This window comes from Triticum aestivum, chromosome 3D, assembly GCF_018294505.1.
Source record: "Triticum aestivum cultivar Chinese Spring chromosome 3D, IWGSC CS RefSeq v2.1, whole genome shotgun sequence".
NCBI lineage: Eukaryota > Viridiplantae > Streptophyta > Magnoliopsida > Poales > Poaceae > Triticum > Triticum aestivum.
In genome coordinates this window covers 275,562,991-275,580,876 of record NC_057802.1, presented here as the reverse complement: position 1 = coordinate 275,580,876, position 17,886 = coordinate 275,562,991, and positions in this window count along the sequence as shown.

Genomic DNA, 17,886 nt, shown 5'->3' with positions numbered 1-17,886 from the left:
GTTCTCGCCAAAATGATATGAGTGAAGTATGTTGGCGGAGTCACCCTCAAGAACTCTCTAGTTCTTCTTCTTTGGGATCCACGTCAACTTGATGGGAATCCTTGGAGTTGTAGTCGTACTTGATGAAGTATAACTTGATGTAGTCTCGGGAACCCACTTGACCAAGGCCTTGGGAGCTTCTTCAAATGCATCAATCTCCTCTTGAAGCTTGTCCTTGCCTTTTTGCTTGTGGTCTTGTGGTGGAAGATCATCTTGAGCTTGTGTTCCCTTGAAAGAAGTAGGATCATACTTCTCTTGTTGAGGAACAAACTTCGTCTTGGGGTATTGATCTTCTTCCCACTCAACTCCATTGGCATTGAACTTTCGTTCAAAACCAACACCTTGATTCTTCTGGTGCCTTCCTTGCTTGCGTACAATTTCCTCAAATTGCTTACTTCCGACAAGGCTCTTGTAAACACCTTTCTATATAATTCCCTTCAATAAGCTATTTTCTTGCTCAAGTGTAACTTGGCTAAGAGAATCATTAGTGGAATCAAGAGAACTACTAGAAGCAACAATATTGGATTTAGCATGATTATTGTTACTACTAGAAGAAGAATATTTCTTAGTCTTGTTGCTAGATTTTACTTGTGGCATGTAAGTAGACAAGAGTAAACGCTTGGCAATGTAAGAAGAACTTTTCTTATGAAGATCATCATTGATTGCTTTTAAGAACCCATGCTCTTGCTCTAGATTGAGATTTTAAAAGCGTTGCTTCTCATGAGTCTTTAAAATCTCTCGATGATCTTCTAAGGTAGTTTCATGAGCTAACTTAAGAGTGTTTAGTTCTTTAGTTAGACACTCAATCTGCTTCTTATCATCGTCATTCGTTTGATCTTGATTACCATGATTAATAGCAAGCTCATCATAGTTTTCATCACTAGAGTTGTCAACAAGTGAATCATCATCACCTAGCAAATCGTCTTCATCACTATTGAAATCAACATACTCGGGGTGTGATACCTTTGGGAATTTAGCCATGAAGCATCTTCCAGTCCCTTCATTTGGTGAGTCAAATATGTCATAGGAGTTGGTTGACACAAGTAATAGACTGGCAACACCTTCATATTGAGTATATTCTGAGTCGGACTGATAACTTCTCTCAGAGTGATGGTCGGAGTCAGAGCCGGATACCCATTCACCAACATGAGCTTGATGTCTTCGTTTTGTGTAGCTCCTTGATGACTTTTCCTTCCTTTCCGAATCCTTGCTTCTGCGAGAGGTTCTTTGTTCATAACGATCATCTCTGCTCCTTCTCTCTCTTGCAGGTGATTCTTCTCTGCTACTTCTCCTTTTAGGTGAGTCTTCTCTTCTTTTGTAGGGAATCGTACACTCATTGGAGTAGTGTCCGGGTCTTCCACAATTGTAGCAATTACGCTCACGACTAGAAGATCTTTTGTCATTGTATGACCTTGACTTGCAACTTCTTTCCTTGCTTCTACTCTTGTAGAACTTGTCGAAGTTCTTCACCATTAGGCTCAATTCCTCATTGAAGGCTTGTTTCTCACTTGATGATGTAGGAGCATCACATGATGCTTTGTAAGCACCACTTGACTTGTTGTGAAGCTCTTCTTTATCCTTGAGTGACATCTCATGAGCAACAATTTTATCAATGACTTTGGTTGGCTTGAGATCTTTGTAATTGGGCATCATTTGGATCAATGTGCACACGGTATCATATTTTCCATCCAAGGCTCTTAGGATCTTCTTGATGATGAATTTGTTGGTCATCTCTTCACTTCCTAAGCCGGCAATCTCATTTGTGATGAGAGCAAGCCTAGAGTACATTTCGGTGACACCTTCACCATCCTTCATTTTGAACTTGTCAAGCTGACTTTGAAGCACATCCAATTTGGATTCCTTGACGGAGTCAGTACCTTCGTGCATATCAATCAAAGTATCCCAAATTTCCTTTGCATTCTCAAGACGACTGATTTTGTTGAATTCTCCGGGACACAATCCGTTGAAGAGGATTACGCTAGGTTGAGCATTGTATTGCAGCTTCTTCAATTCTTCCACGGTAGATTCACAATTCGGTGCTCTCCCATCAAAGAATTCACCTTGCAAGCCAATACACACAATAGCCTAAATGGCGGGGTTATGTCCAAGAATATGCATTTTCATCTTATGCTTCCAACTATCAAAATTAGTACCAACAAAGGACCTCTACAGTGGTAATTTCCCTCGCTAGACGCCATACTCTCCTAGGTTGTGAAACCAAGGGCTATGATCACCAAAGCTTATGGAAGTCAAGGCAAATGAAGAACAAAGCTCTGATACCACTTGTAGGATCGAAAGTATGTCTAGAGGGGGGGGGGGTGATTAGACTACTTGATCAAATAAAAATCTATCCTTTTCCCAATTTTAAGTCTTGGCCGATTTTAGCAACTTATCACAAGTCAAGCGATCAACCTACACATGCAAATCTAAGAGTATACCAGTGAAATGTAAATCATTGCATATGAAGGTAAAGGGAGGAGTTTGGAGGGAGCAAACGCAATGTAGACACGGAGATTTTTGGCGTGGTTCCGATAGGTGGTGCTATCGTACAACCACGTTGATGGAGACTTCAACCCACGAAGGGTAACGGTTGCGCGAGTCCACGGAGGGCTCCACCCACGAAGGGTCCATGAAGAAGCAACCTTGTCTATCCCACCATGGCCATCGCCCACGAAGGACTTGCCTCACTTGGGTAGATCTTCATGAAGTAGGCGATCTCCTTGCCCTTACAAACTCCTTGGTTCAACTCCACAATCTTGACGGAGGCTCCCAAGTGACACCTAACCAATCTAGGAGACACCACTCTCCAGTAATAGACGGTGTGTTGATGATGAACTCCTTGCTCTTGTGCTTAAAATGATAGTCTCCCCAACACTCAAGTCTCTCTTACATATTTGGATTTGGTGGAAAGATGATTTGAGTGGAAAGCAACTTGGGGAAGGCTAGAGATCAAGATTCTTGTGGTTGGATTGGAATATCTTGGTCTCAACACATGAGTAGGTGGTTCTCTCTCAGAAAATGAATGGTGGAAGTGTGGGCACGTTTTGATAGCTCTCTCCTCGAATGGAGGAAGGGTGGAGGGTTATATATAGCCTCCACACAAAATCTAACCGTTACACACAATTTACCAAACTCGGTGAGACCGAATACTCAAACTCGGTCAGACTGATTTAGTTCAAAATGTGAACGTTAGGATTTTCGGTGGGACCGACATGTCAACTCGCTGGGACCGATTTCATTAGGGTTAGGGCATAACCTAATCTCGGTGAGACCGATCACATGAACTCGGTGAGACTGATTTCTGTAATAGGCAAACAGAGAGTTGGTCAGGCAAACTTGATGGGACCGATCGCTCATTTTGGTGAGACCGAAACATTACGAAAAGGAAACAGAGAGTTTGCATTGCGAACTCGGTGGGACCGATCACTCATCTGGGTTAGACCGAAACGTTACGAAGGGAAATAGAGAGTTTGCAATCCCATCTCGGTGAGACCGAGATCCCTATCGGTGAGACCGAATTGATTAAGGTTTCTGGCTATGGCTATGTCAAATGAACTCGGTGGCGCCGGATAGATCAAATCGATGGGGCCGAGTTTGACTTTTGGTTTGGGACATATGTGGATATGAGAAAGTGGTTGAGGGCTTTTGGAGCATATCACTAAGCATTTTGAGCAAGCATGCCATTAAGCAACACCTCATCCCCTTTTAATAGTATTGGTTTTTCCTATGGACTCAATGTGATCTTGGATCACTAAAATGAAAATGTAGAGTCTTGAGCTTGAGCCAATATGTGTCCTTAGAATTTTGAGGTGTCCACATATCTAGTCCATGCCATGCCAATCATTGAACTTTCTGAAATGATCATCTTGAAAGACTATTAGTTCAATGAGCTATATGTTGTTAAGAATTACCAAAAGCACCCAAGGATTAGTTGCACTTTCACCGAGACACCTCTCCGGTCAATAGCCAATAGCGGAACCTGGATGCCCATATTGGCTCCTACATATTCTACGAAGATCTTTATCGGTCGAACCATTATGACAACACACGTAATTCCCTTTGTCCATCTGTATGTTACGTGCCTGAGATTTTATCGTCGGTATCTTCATACCTAGTTCAATCTCGTTACCGGCAAGTCTCTTTACTCGTTCCATAATACATCATTGTGCAACTAAATCATTAGTCACTTTGCTTGCAAGGCTTCTTATGAGGTGTATTACCGAGAGGGCCTAGAGATACCTCTCCAATACTCGGAGTGACAAATCCTAATCTCGATCTATGCCAACTCAACAAACACCTTCGGAGATACCTGTAGAGCATATTTATGATCACCTAGTTTTGTTGTGACGTTTGATATCACACATGGTGTTGAGGATATAGCTCTGAGGCGTGACCCACCCAGGAGGGGCCGGGTTACACCGTTGGTGGCTTAACATGAAGAAGGACCAAGTGGGCCTCAGAAGATGAAGTGTGAAGATGGCGGCTCATAGGAGTGGGCCTGGCGAATGCCCAAGACCCAGACTTATGAACCGCCATACGGTGGCTTGTCTGTTAAGATAGGACAATTTAGAAACCAGGCCGGTCATGTTGTTGTCCGGTTCGGACTCTTGTAAGCCGCCGGGCTTCGACCTGTGTATATAAAGGCGAGACCCGGTGGCGGCTTAGGCCAAGAAAACAATCGATCGGAGGCTAGGTCAAGCGTATTCGCTTCCTTGTAATCGAAACCCAAGCAATACAACTACAAGCAGGACGTAGGCTTTTACCTCGTTGAGAGGGGCCGAACCTGGGTAAACTCCTTGTGTCGTTTGTCCCATTCAACCCTTTCAAGATAACCTATGCTGCGATGGCTCCACACCTATGTCCTTTCACAAGGGCATCTGCCGTGTTAAATCCATGACAGTTGGCACCCACCCCAGAGCATGGTGGTTTTGAGTTCTTGATGGGCAGCTTCTCAGGGATCAAGGGATACGCCATGGGCCGGATGGCCAAGAGTCGCCGGGGCATGATCTACATTGATGATGCTGGCTGTGCCCCCGAGGCTGACTCAATTGAGTACAAGTACCGGGTCCCCTTCGGTGAAATTGACGTCTTCATCAGCAAGATCGGTGAGTTAGAGCCTGAGCCTGATTCCTGCACTGACGTCATTGAGATGGCCCGACGTGTGCAATCCTCCAGGGTTCAACCCGGCCGAAAGCGTGCTTTCGTTGGTTTTGTTCATGGGACGGATCTTGAGGAAGGATCTATGTCGGGTGGAGAGACGGCCATCTATTCAGGTAATGAGTCCTCAACCGGCGAAACATAGTCAATCTATCAGCTTCAGGACGGCGGGCTTGGGGGCTATTCCGATGGCGACAGTATTCTGGAGCCCTATGAGCCGCCAAGCAGGGCTGCAATTTTTATGGCTGGCACAAAATCGGTGCTACAATCTTCAACCGCTGTGGCCATGACGTCCGGCTCAACTGCTGCTACAACGGCTGGAGCAAGCGGCTCTGCGCGCCTGCCGGCTCAAGTCCTATCTGAACTCTTGGATGCTTTGGCAACTCTGTTAGCCGTGGAGGTGACTCGAGCGAATCAGGAACATCATAAAGCGGATGTTGCAAAGCTGTGAGATGATGTGTCCAAGGCCCGAGAAGACCTCGAGGCAGAGAATGTCAAGATGACCACAGAGCGAGCCGCCTTAGAGGCCGACACGCAGCGAATAAGGGATGAGGCTTTTCGTTTAAATCTGGATCAGAACGCATCGAATGCTGTCTTTCAGAGGAGATACCATAGTCGTTTGCCTCCACAGTTTGAGGGGCGGAATCTTTTTAACACACCCGGGGCAGGACCAAGTAACCCGCCCGGTGTGACCCGGACCCCAGAGGCACCTGTGACCGGGGCGACGACTCAGCCTCATATGACAGGCCTGCCTCGTATGGATTTGACCCCACCTTAGCGAGTGCCAACACCCCTGGGTCATTATTCCAACCCACTGGATAATATGATTGTCGCGGCTTCTCGGCTGGCGGCTCTTCCGGTAGAAGGCGAGTCTCCCGCTGCGATCGAGACCCGGAACGCCGTGGAACTTCTTCAGGCGGCGGTGGCTCAACAGGAGGCTTACACATACAACCATGAGCGAATTCATTCAACTCCACACCATAGTCAAAGTTATAGCTGACGCATAGAGTCGCCGATGGTTTCCAGCAGCGAGTGGTGTCGTAACCCGCCTCGCAATGATAACCCACCGCGTGATGATAACAATGTTCAGGCCCTTATGGATCAGGCAAGGGCACGTCAAGAGGCAGAACTGGCGGCTCAATTAGCGGCTCATCAGCGGCTTCAATTAAACCCTTCAGTGTCTGTGGAGGCTGGGATGACTTCCAGGACTATTGGTGTACCGTGTCTGGTGCTAGCTCTGCGTAATGAGCGTCTGCCTAAAGATTTTGAAGGCCCTCGTAAGGTGGCTAATTACACAGATGATCTTCCACCCGAGGCCTGGATTGAGAGCTACGAGCTGGCGATGGAGACGTTAGATGTGAACAATGCAGTGTGCGCCAAGTACTTCACCATGCTGCTGGATGGGCCAGCTCAAACCTGGTTGAAGGGATTACCCCCCAAGTCTATCAATTCATGGGCTGAGTTGAAGACACGCTTTGTTCATAATTTTAAAGACACGTGTAAGCAGACCCTATTGATTATTGATCTAGACGCTTGCGTGCAGCTAGAGGATGAATTGGCCCACCACTGGATTCGCCGGGTTTCAGCCATTATCCCCTCATCGGATAGCATCAACACTGGCTCTGCTGTTCTGATTCTGGAGAAAAAATTTCCTTTCACCCCCCTCAGGTAGAAGTTAGGGCGGCTTAAACGTCACTTCAATGACATGGGAGAGCTCATGGCGGCTCTCATCAAATATGCTGACTCAGACAATACTAGAGATCCTGGATCTGATGATGAGAAATTAAACAAGGGGAAGAAGAATGGCAATAACAAGGGTCAGCAGCAAAACATGACAGGTTCAAACCAGGGCAACGGTGGCAAGCGCAAGCAACTTGATGGCGGGCCAGACTTTGTGGCCAACACCAATGCGCAATGTAATAATCAGCTTTGTAAAGGTAAACCGATGATTGGAGGATCGAAATTTAACCTAGAGGCGATGTTGAATGAGCCTTGTCCAAAACATAGTTCCCCGGATAAGCCGTCAACTCACTTATGGAAGGATTGTTTTATTATGAAGGAATATAAGAATTTCTGGCTTTCATCAGAATCACAATAACAATAATGGCCCACCCGGCGGTTCAGGGCCGGGTTCACACGGGCCCGGCTTTGGGGACGACGGCTCAAGTTCTGGATATCAAGGACAGGGTAATCAGAATGGTTATAATCAACAACCCAGTCAGGGTAACCAGCAACAACAGTCAGGATATCAGAGCAATCCGAAGCAACTTAATGGTGGCCAGTATCACGTTTTCACCACAAGTCTTTGTAAGAGAGATCAGATGGTGCATAAGCGTGCAGTCAATTCAGTTGAGCCAGCGACGCCTCAATACTTATGATGGTCAGAACAACCAATCGTATGGAGTCATGAGGATCACCCGCCCCGGGTTGACAATCCGGGTCAGCTGGCATTGGTGGTTGCCCCTCAAGTTAGGGGTTATAAATTTACTAAAGTGCTCATGGACGGTGGCAGCAGTATCAATATCCTGTATTATGACACCTTTCACCGGATGAACTTAATTGATAAAGATCTTAAGCCGTCCTCTACGGTCTTTCATGGCGTGGTACCCGGTAAGTCGGCATACCCAGTTGGTAAGATTGCCTTAGAAGTGGCTTTTGGTGATGATTATGATTATAGGGAAGAGACTTTGTGGTTTGAAGTGGTTAAGATCATAAGCCCTTATCACGCCTTGTTTGGTCGACCCGCTTATGCCAAGTTTAGGGCACGGCCTTGTTATGTGTATCTGTAGCTCAAGATGCCAGGACGTAAGGGTACCATTACGGTCCATGGTAATAGAAAAAATGCTTTGGAGTGTGAAGAAGGTGATGCTGCCTATGCTGAATCTGCTTGTGCCAAGGAGGAGCTTAAGTTTTATAAAGATAATTTTGACCCGGCTGATATGACCCCGTTAAAGAAACCAACAACAGAGCAAGACCCTTTATTGAAGTTTAAGTCGGCGGATGATACCAAATAGGTTTACTGTGTCCCTGGCGACTCATCTCAGCAGTTCACTATCGGTGCTAATATGGATCCGAAATAGGAAAGCACGCTCATCGAGTTCATCCATGAGAATCGGGACATCTTTGCATGGAAACCTTCAGATAAGCCGGGTGCACCGAGAGAACTCACTGAGCACACTCTAAATGTTGATCCTAAGTTTAAGCCGGTCAAGCAGTTCCTTCGCCATTTCAATGTAGAGTGACGTAAGGCCATTGGAGAAGAGGTGGCCCGGCTCTTAGCGGCCGGGTTCATTGTTGAAGTTTTTCACCCTGAGTGGTCGGCTAACCCGGTGCTGGTGCTTAAGAAAAATGGTACTTGGCGTATGTGTGTGGATTACACAGACCTTAATAAAGCTTGTCCGGCTGATCCTTTTGCTCTTCCACGTATTGATCAGATCATAGATGCCACGGCGGGTTGCGAGCATTTGAGTTACCTGGATGCTTATTCAGGTTATCATCAGATTAAGATGGCAGTTAAAGACTAAGAGAAGACGACTTTTATCACACCTTTTGGAGCTTTCTGCTATGTGTTTATGCCTTTCGGGCTCAAGAGTGCGCAGGCGACTTATCAACATTGTGTCGATCAGATTGGATGCAATGTTCATGCTTATGTGGATGATATTGTTGTAAAATCCAGGAAAAAGGAGACTCTGTTGGATGATTTGAAAGAAACCTTTGCAATCTCTGGGTCAACCAGATGATGCTTAACCCGGCCAAATGTGTTTTTGGTGTAACTGCAGGCAAGCTTTTGGGTTTTCTGGTTTCCGAGAGAGGTATCGAAGCTAACCCAGAGAAGATCAAGGCTATTACTTAATTAGCTAAGCCGGCGTGTATCAACGATGTTCAGCGTTTGGTGGGTCGTATCGCCACTTTGAGCCGGTTCATAAGCCGCCTGGGAGAAAAGGCAATTCCTTTTATACAAGATGATGAAGAAAACAGACCACTTCGTTTGGAGTGATGCGGCTAATGAGGCATTTGAGGCGCTCAAGAAATAGCTTGCTGAGTTGCCCGTCCTAGCGGCTCCCATTGAAAAAGAACCTTTGCTTTTATATGTGGCGGCTAACAGCAGAGCCGTTAGCGTGGTAGTTGTAGTGGAAAGAAAAGATATGGGTAAGGAGTATCTTATCCAAAGGCCGATTTACTATGTCAGCGAGGTGTTAATTGAGTCTATGCATAGATACCCACATTGGCAGAAGCTAGTATATGGGGTATTTATGGCCAGTCGCAAACTGAAGCATTACTTTTTTGGTCATCCCATTACTTTGGTCAGTTCTGCTCCTTTGGGGGATATTATTCAAAACAGAGAGGCAACAAGCCGAGTGGCCAAGTGGGCCATTGTGCTTGGACCCCATGGTTTGAAATATATGCCAAGGACAGCTATCAAGTCTCAAGCTCTTATGGATTTCATCAATGACTGGACAGAATTACAGACGCCTGAGGAGAAGCCGGATAACACATACTGGACAATTCACTTTGACGGGTCTAGGCAGCTTGAGGGCTCGGGGGCTGGAGTTATTTTGACTTCCCCACGAGGTGAATTTTTTTGTTATGTGTTTCCTTGCACTAACAATGCAGCTGAGTATGAGGCCCTACTCCATGGCCTTCAGATGGTGAAGGAGATGAGTTTAAGTCGGGCCAGGTGCTTCGGCGACTCAGATTTGGTGGCTCAACAAGTTTCAGGCACTTGGGATTTTAAAGACCCGCTCATGGCGGCTTATCGCCGGGCGGTTGTTAATATTGTTGGTCATTTCAAAGGTTATCAGGTGGAGCATGTTGATCGCAGAAAGAATGAGGTGGTTGATGCTTTAAGCCGGCTTGGGTCTCAACGTAAGACGGTGCCCCTAATGTCTTTCTTGATGTATTGAATAATACTTCAGTCAAGTTGCCGACACACGAGGATCTTGCTATTCCTAACCCGGAGGCACAGTTGGTGGCGGCTCTCCATGCTATTCCTTATTTCGCAGTTCCATACTTGGCTTATATGACCCGGGCGAGTTGCCTGAGAATGAAACTTTGGCCATGCAGATAACCCGGCGGTCTAAGTCGATGACCATTGTCAATGGCGAGTTACACCGATGCAGTGTTACATGCGTGTTCCAGCGTTGTGTTTCTCCTAAAGAGGGTCGTGAGATTCTAAGGGGAAATCCATGAAGGTGATTGTGGTCATCACGCCGGCTCTAAATCTCCGATGGCTAAAGCTTTGCGTCATGGATTTTATAGGTTGACGGCTCATGCTGATGTAGAGGATCTTGTTAGTAAGTGTGATGGCTGTCAGAAATTTTCTCGACGGGCTCACGTGCCGGCTCAAGAATTGAGGATGATTCCAATTACTTGGCCGTTTGCAGTGTGGGGGCTTGAAATGGTTGGACCTTTCAAGAGGTCTAAAGACAAGAAAACTCACCTCCCGGTGGCGGTGGACAAATTTACCAAGTGGGTTGAGGTAGTGTTGTAGGGTAGAACCCTAGATGTAGATCTTTCATGAATTGGAGGGGAAATCCCCGAGAACACGAAGAACACAAGAGAGAGAAAACACTCAAATTGACTAGATCCAATCACACATATGCTAGATCCAAGAACACACAAGAGGTCACAATGATCCAAGGACAACAAAAGAAAGATACAAGGTAACTAGTTCATCCCAATCCTAAGAGGAGAGATGTCTTGATGATCCTATGATGGGGATCCTTCCCAAGATGGGGGCTTGATATCCACTAGGGATCTTCTCCTAGGAGGTCTTGATCTCCTTAAGGAGTGGGTACAAGGAGCAAAGCTCTCTAATGTCTCTCATATACTTTGCTCTCCCTCTAAATGAGCTAGGTGGGGGGGTACTTATAGTCTAGGGGCGAAATAAGAGGTGGAGATGGGTACATGGGCAAAAGCCCAAAAAGGCAAGCAGGCCCTCGGAGTGGTCCGGGCACCCGGGGGAGACGCAGGGGCTGGGCGGTCGAGGCCGGGCACCCGAGGCCGGTTGGAGAGGCCCAGGCGGGCGGCCAGGCACCCGGGACCAAGAGGCCGGGCACCCGGTGGGTGGCTGGGGCAAGGCCCAGCCAGGGGCCGGGCACCCGGTGTCCAGAGGTCGGGCACCCGGGCGGCCTGGAGGTGCACATGCGGGGTGGCCGAGCACCCGGGGCCGAAGGGCTGGGCACCCGGTGCGGCCAGGGCGATGCCCAGCGGCGGCCAAGCATGCCCGGGCACCCGGGGGCAGGGGGTCCGGTCGCCCGGAGTGTCCAGGAGGACTTGGCCCTTCCCGTGGCTTCGTGTCCGGAACTCCGCCTCCTCGCATGTCTCGACGCTTCCCTCCTTCTCCTTCCTCCTTCTTCCCGAGAGACTTCGTGCGTGCTTGAATCTTCGGGTGGACTTGGTGATCCCTCCATGCTTCCTCGCGGTCATCTCCGAAGTACCTAAGAATGCACAACGTTTCCATTTGAGGTAGAATCTGACTCTTGTGTGAATCCGAAAGGAACTCAAGGAGGAAAGAGTTCACCTCGGTTTCGACGGTGCGTGCACGTGCTCTTGTCATTGGTCCACGAGGTGCTTGACGAGTTGTAGTAGAGTCCATGGGGATGAGCGAGGGATGCTCCGCATCATCTCTCCCCCCCCCTTGGGAGAGATCCGTCCACGGATCATGATCTTGATCACCATGGGAAAGAGACGGCGTCGCCGTGTAGAAGTGGACAACCACCAAGTACTCTTCATCGTCAAGCTTAAAATGGGCACTCTCCAATGTCGCACCGTCTAGTGATTCCTTCAAAAGGAACAAGTAGAACAAACACTTGGAAAAACAAATGCGGTTAGCATTAGAGCAAAACCAAGCATTCAAGAGGTGATTCACCAAACAAGTGTCGTCATCAAGCATAGCATATGGTGTGACAAGGGAGTGTGGCATGGCATGTAAGCACATAAATTGAGCACAATCAAGGACATCATGGAAACAAGCATGTAAATGTGAGGTAAAGATGCTAATATGTGGGACAAGTAAACAAGCATCTACCTCGATGTCATAGCAAGCATGCATAAAGTGCTCAACAAATGGTCTATGGTATGCATATGAACCATTCACAACACCGATAGAAATGAAATGTTTAAACACGTGGGGCAAGTGCAAGACAATCCAAGCATAATGTGCATATGGTGTGGTGAGGATAGTGTGGCACTCAACACAACTGATATAGCAATTTTGCAACATGTGCGAGGAAATCAAGTCAATCATGTGACAAGTAATGAGACATGGCATATGTGAAGTAATGACATTGTGGCAACCAAACATATGATAGGAGCAAGTAATCCACGAATTGGGTGCAACATGAGAAAGCATAGAAATCACGTCGTGCAAACTAGTGGAGCGAAGATGCAACACACTAAAGGAAATCATGGCAATCATGTCATGTGAGCAAATAATAGACATAGGCAATGCACATGGCATATCACAAGCACGATTACAAAGCAAGATATCATCATAGGAATGGATCACAAAGGAAACATGGCAAGAATAAGCAATATCTCCACCAAGATTGCAAATACACATACAAGTAGTAGAATCAATCATCATGTGTAATGCAAAGCATGGGTCACAAATGCATGGCAAAGGCATAGGGATGAGCATATCATGCAAAGTGAACATGGCAAGATGGGCATATAATATGTAATGGACGGTAACCCATAACCATGTGAGAGCCATGTAGAAGAAATGCGCGAAGTCTTTGCGTGAAGAGAGCGGTGGGAAAGACAATCCACGGTATCCCAAGTCATCATTGCTCTCTAGAGCTCGTTTTGTCAACTCGTGGGATTGCGAGGTTGACAAGTATTCATGTGTACCTACACAAAAGAGACACAAACCAAAGAAATTGTGTGCGTGTAAATATACACATCATCCATCATGATGTGTATGTGCATGTGTGAGTTAGCACAAGATAAGCATCGCTCAAATAAATTTGATGCATGGTATAAGAACATGTCATCCATCATGAAAGAATAGTTGTTATGTATAACACGATGGGGATGCAAATTTAGCATACAAGTATATGGCACATCACTAGCATGTTTATTCATGGGGAGAATATGGTGCACACAAGTATTGGGATCATGCAATGGATAGGATGAATCAAAATCTCCTAAAATGTATGAGGAAACTATGGGGGTATCCTCATGAGCAATAGTGGAAACATCATATGGAGAATATGAACAGCATCCAAAACAATGCATATCCGAAGCTAGGTGGTCATGGCATGACATATGAGATAAATGATGCCAAGGGAGCATATCAATATCATCACAAGAAAAACAAATGCCAATAACCATGGGCTTGTCATCTATGCCATAAGTGCAAATTGGATTAATTTTAATGGCATAGGCATAGTCACTACAATGAGATTGCAAATATGACATATTGTTGATCTCATGCATAGCATATGACAAGTCAAGCGGATTGTCAAACATGAGGTGACCAAGAGAATTATCACAAGAAATCCTATTTAACATGGCATCACAACTAATAGACTCCACATGGCAATCATCAAACTCATCATAAATGGGTAAATCATCGCATGGGGAAGTCGAACTAGCATGAAGCATGACAATAGGTGGATCAAAATCATGCAAGCAATCAATGTCAAGAATGTCCACTAGTGGGACTAGAGCATCACCTTCACCTATGTTACCTTGTTCATTCCACTCATGTGGTGTAGGTGAGGTGGCAAAGACCAAATGGTGGTCATCATCATCAACTTGATGGAACCATGTTGGGGGTGCATCATATTCCACCATGGCCATCATCTTGTCCAAAGGGAGGACGAAGTCGTCGAGGATCGGCACGTCATCATAAATGGGACCTAGCACCAAATGAGAAGACACAATAGAGGTAGAGGTTAAGTTGTTAGAAATCAAAATGGCCTCACATGCCCTATCAACTACCTCACTCTCTCTATGTGGTGGTTCACTCACTCCCTCAAAATAGGTGCACTCAATGTCACATATGGTGGAGTCACTCAAGTGGTGGTGGTTGTGGCTCTCCTCACATGGGAATTGTGGCAACTCATCATATATGGGGCTAGTGGTGATGTCACTCTCACTCTCAATATGGTGGCACAAGTCACTCAAGTCATCATACGTCGCCGTGGTCGAAGGGAAAATCCCATGCTCAACCATCTCGTCGTCGTCGCCGTGGATGAAGGTCGAAGATGGCACATCATCGCTCTCCTCCATGACCGAAGGGAAAATCCCATGCTCGATCATCTCATCACCGTCGTCGTGGATGAAGGCTGATGTAGGTGTACTCGTCGGAGGTAGGCAAAGATGTCGTACGTCCAAAGGAGAAGATGCCTTGATAACACTTGGCGAAGATGCCGAAGTGGTGGTAGTAGTCGTAGCTCCATCTTGTTGGTGCTCGTCTCGCGGTCTTCTCTTGTGCTCATGTTGGTTTTCTTGACGGCATCGCATGGTACTTGCATCTTGTGGTCGCCCCGAAGACTTGCGACTTGAGCGTCTCTGCCTTGAAGATGATGAAGAGGAAGAAGACTTGTAGTTGTCCCACACTTGTCGGATGTCATCCAATTGTGCATCCAACTTGGTGTCGATGTAGTCCCTTGTCCGTGCTTTGCGTTGATGAATGTCGACGGTGAGTCGCTAAATGCTTCACATTGCTCGTTGTAGTCCGAAGATGGGCGTTTTGGTGATGTAGTTGTTCACGCCGTCATTGTTGTCGAAGACCGGAGATGAAATGCCTTGCCTATCCAAAACAAGACTCGAGCAAATGTGAGTGGAAGAAAGGAAAGAACTAGACCAAGTACCTTATCCAATGTTGAAGATGGATCAAAGATCACTCAATAATGTAACAAGGAAATAGCACAATTGGTACCGGATCTTGTCAATTCTCACACCTACACAAGTAAGGCTTATGGTGGAGCTCGGTGAGGATAGTGGCACAAAAATTTGATGCAAAATGTTAGCAGGAGTCAATAATGTTGGAAAAGATTCACAAATACGCAAGTGAAACAACTAGAGCAATAGCAATATGTGGCACACGGAAACACACACACGGATAGATAAATGGGGTCGTGCAACCAAGGAATGAGCACAAAATGTGGAATCCACGGAAAACGCTCGTGTTGCACAACTCAAGAGAGACGCTAGCACGATTGCACAATAGGCGGATACGACACTTGTGCACAACCTATAAGATGCAAAATGTATGAGCTGTCTATCCCAAGTATGCTATGTGTATGATGTTCCCGGTGTTCTTCTCAAGATGATCCAAGATGATCGGATATGACAATCTTATGTGCAATGTGGTATGATGCTATGGCTATTGCTTACAAGCTCTTTGCTCTCTTTTTGCTTAAAAGCTTATTCTCTTTTTTTGTATGGCCACTTATGCAAAATGCACAAACCAAGATAGCTATTGCGTATATGTGGGAACAGTCTTGTGACACAAGGGATGATATGATACCAAGATGATAGAAATATGATATGGTATGTATGCAATGGAAGGCACAGATCACTAATGTGCACAAGTAACGTTGCCGGTAATACTCAAAGGCTAGTCTCGATAGGCAAGTGACGCAAAATGGGCTAAGGGGTTAACAATGTAATGGCAAGAATGTACAATTAAGGGATAGCACGATACCAACATGATATAGAGGTTACCGTTCTTGCTCGGTTAGGGTGTTAAAATGGTGAAGTGGTCGATGTCAAGGCCTTGTCGAAGGTGAGTGGCGGTGTTGTTGATGTCGAACCGTTCCTAGTTAGCCGAAACACCCTAGGAAACGGAAAAACCGCAAACTCAAAATCTCAAAGGATAATGTCAAATGGTGGTAGTGGAATGCGTAGGTGGTTCCGGAGTTAGAAATGCGGAAGTGGTGGTGGTGGTTGATGACGAAGCAACCGTCCCTAAGTAGCCGAAACACCTTACACTACAAAAAAAATACACTTCTGTGATGATACATGTTTGTCATAGTAGGTCCCATTTTCTGTCATGCATGTACATCCATGACAAATTTATGACAGAATTAAGATAGTCATACCTGTGCTGTCGTAGAAGTGCTCCATGACATTACCAAAATTATCATCAAGGAAGTGTCCACTTCCATGACGATAAATCGCGCGTCATAGAAGTGCTTTCGTCAAGGGTGACCGACACGTGGCATCCACTGTAACGGAACGCTGTTAAGCTATCGGGTCCGGTTTTGGATCCGATAACCCGTTAACAGCCCGGACCAATGGGGATTTTCCACGTGTAAAATTCTGATTGGCTGACGGAAACACGTGTCAGCTCCGCGTTGGCACAGGTGTCACTCATCCAATGGGCGAGATGCGCCTATGATATGCTGACACGTGGACCAGCCCAAAAGTGGCCCATACAGTTTAAATGTGCCGGCCCAACTAAAGGCCCACAAGATTTTGCGGTCCATAATGGGCCAGCCCAGCAAAAGGCCCACGAGATTTTTCGTATCATAATGGGCCGGCCCAGCTAAAGGCCCACGAGATTTTGCGGGCCATAATGGGCCGGCCCAGCTAAAGGCCCGCGAGATTTTGCGGACCATAATGGGCCGACCCAGATAAAGGCCCAACATTCTCAGTTAAGGCCCGTACGGCTAGTGTCAAATCGGCCCGTCAATGGCCTGTCCTAAACTTGTCATCATCGCGGCCCATGATCACTTCTGGCCCGTTAACAGTCCGCTGAGTATATGGGCCGAATTACGGCCCGGTGTATTTCCGGCCTGTTAAAGGTCCTGCTTCATTTGGGCCCATTTACAGGCCATTGAAACTTTCGGCCCATAAACGACCGTGAAGGATTTGGGTCATATTCGGCCATGTCTAATATTTTGGCCTGTTAGCGGCCCACTATAGATTTGGGCCACTTTCGGCATGTTGTGATTTTCGGCCTGTTAACGTCGGACGAAATCCATGGGCCATATGTGGCCCAACGTCACATCGGGTCCATTAACGGCCCATATAAAAATGATGATAATCTAGCCCGACCGAACTTCCAGCCCGTTAAATGCCAGTGTATTAGGTCGGCGCATTTACGGCCCGTCCGAATTTCGGCGTGCGAAAGATCCGCATCGTAAATGGGCCCAATCTCACTTTCGGTTTTTTAAAGGCCCATGTTTTTATGGGCTCGAGATATTTACACCTGTAAACGGCCTATTGCTACTGAGGCCCAAATTATGTTTAGGCCTGTTAAAGGCTCACTATGGGCACATGCCTACCAGAAAAATATGAAATCTTATGCTGATTTAGGCCCAGATATTTTTAGTGGGCTACATGCAAATTTCGGCCCATAATCGTTTTTAGCCCAGTTGGAATGGGCCCGATGAATGTTGGCATGTTGGGCTCCTACGAAGCTTTCGGCCGAATACATTACTAGGATAAACCTACACTATACAAAAATAGCGTCGTAATTATTGCAGCCTTTGGCAGCAGCATAAATGATGTATCACAACAAAAGGCCTGTTGGCATAAAGTTTATAGTCCTTGCAGATAAAAGCACCATCAGATGTATAGAAGCATAGATCATTTGACCTGAGTGCTAATGTTTTAGGCTATAGAATCTGATGGAGTAGCACGATCTTCACCATTTTTCCGCCATTGCTCTTGAACAACGAAGCGAATGTCTGATAGTCTGGTTTCAAAACCATTCATATCTTGACAACA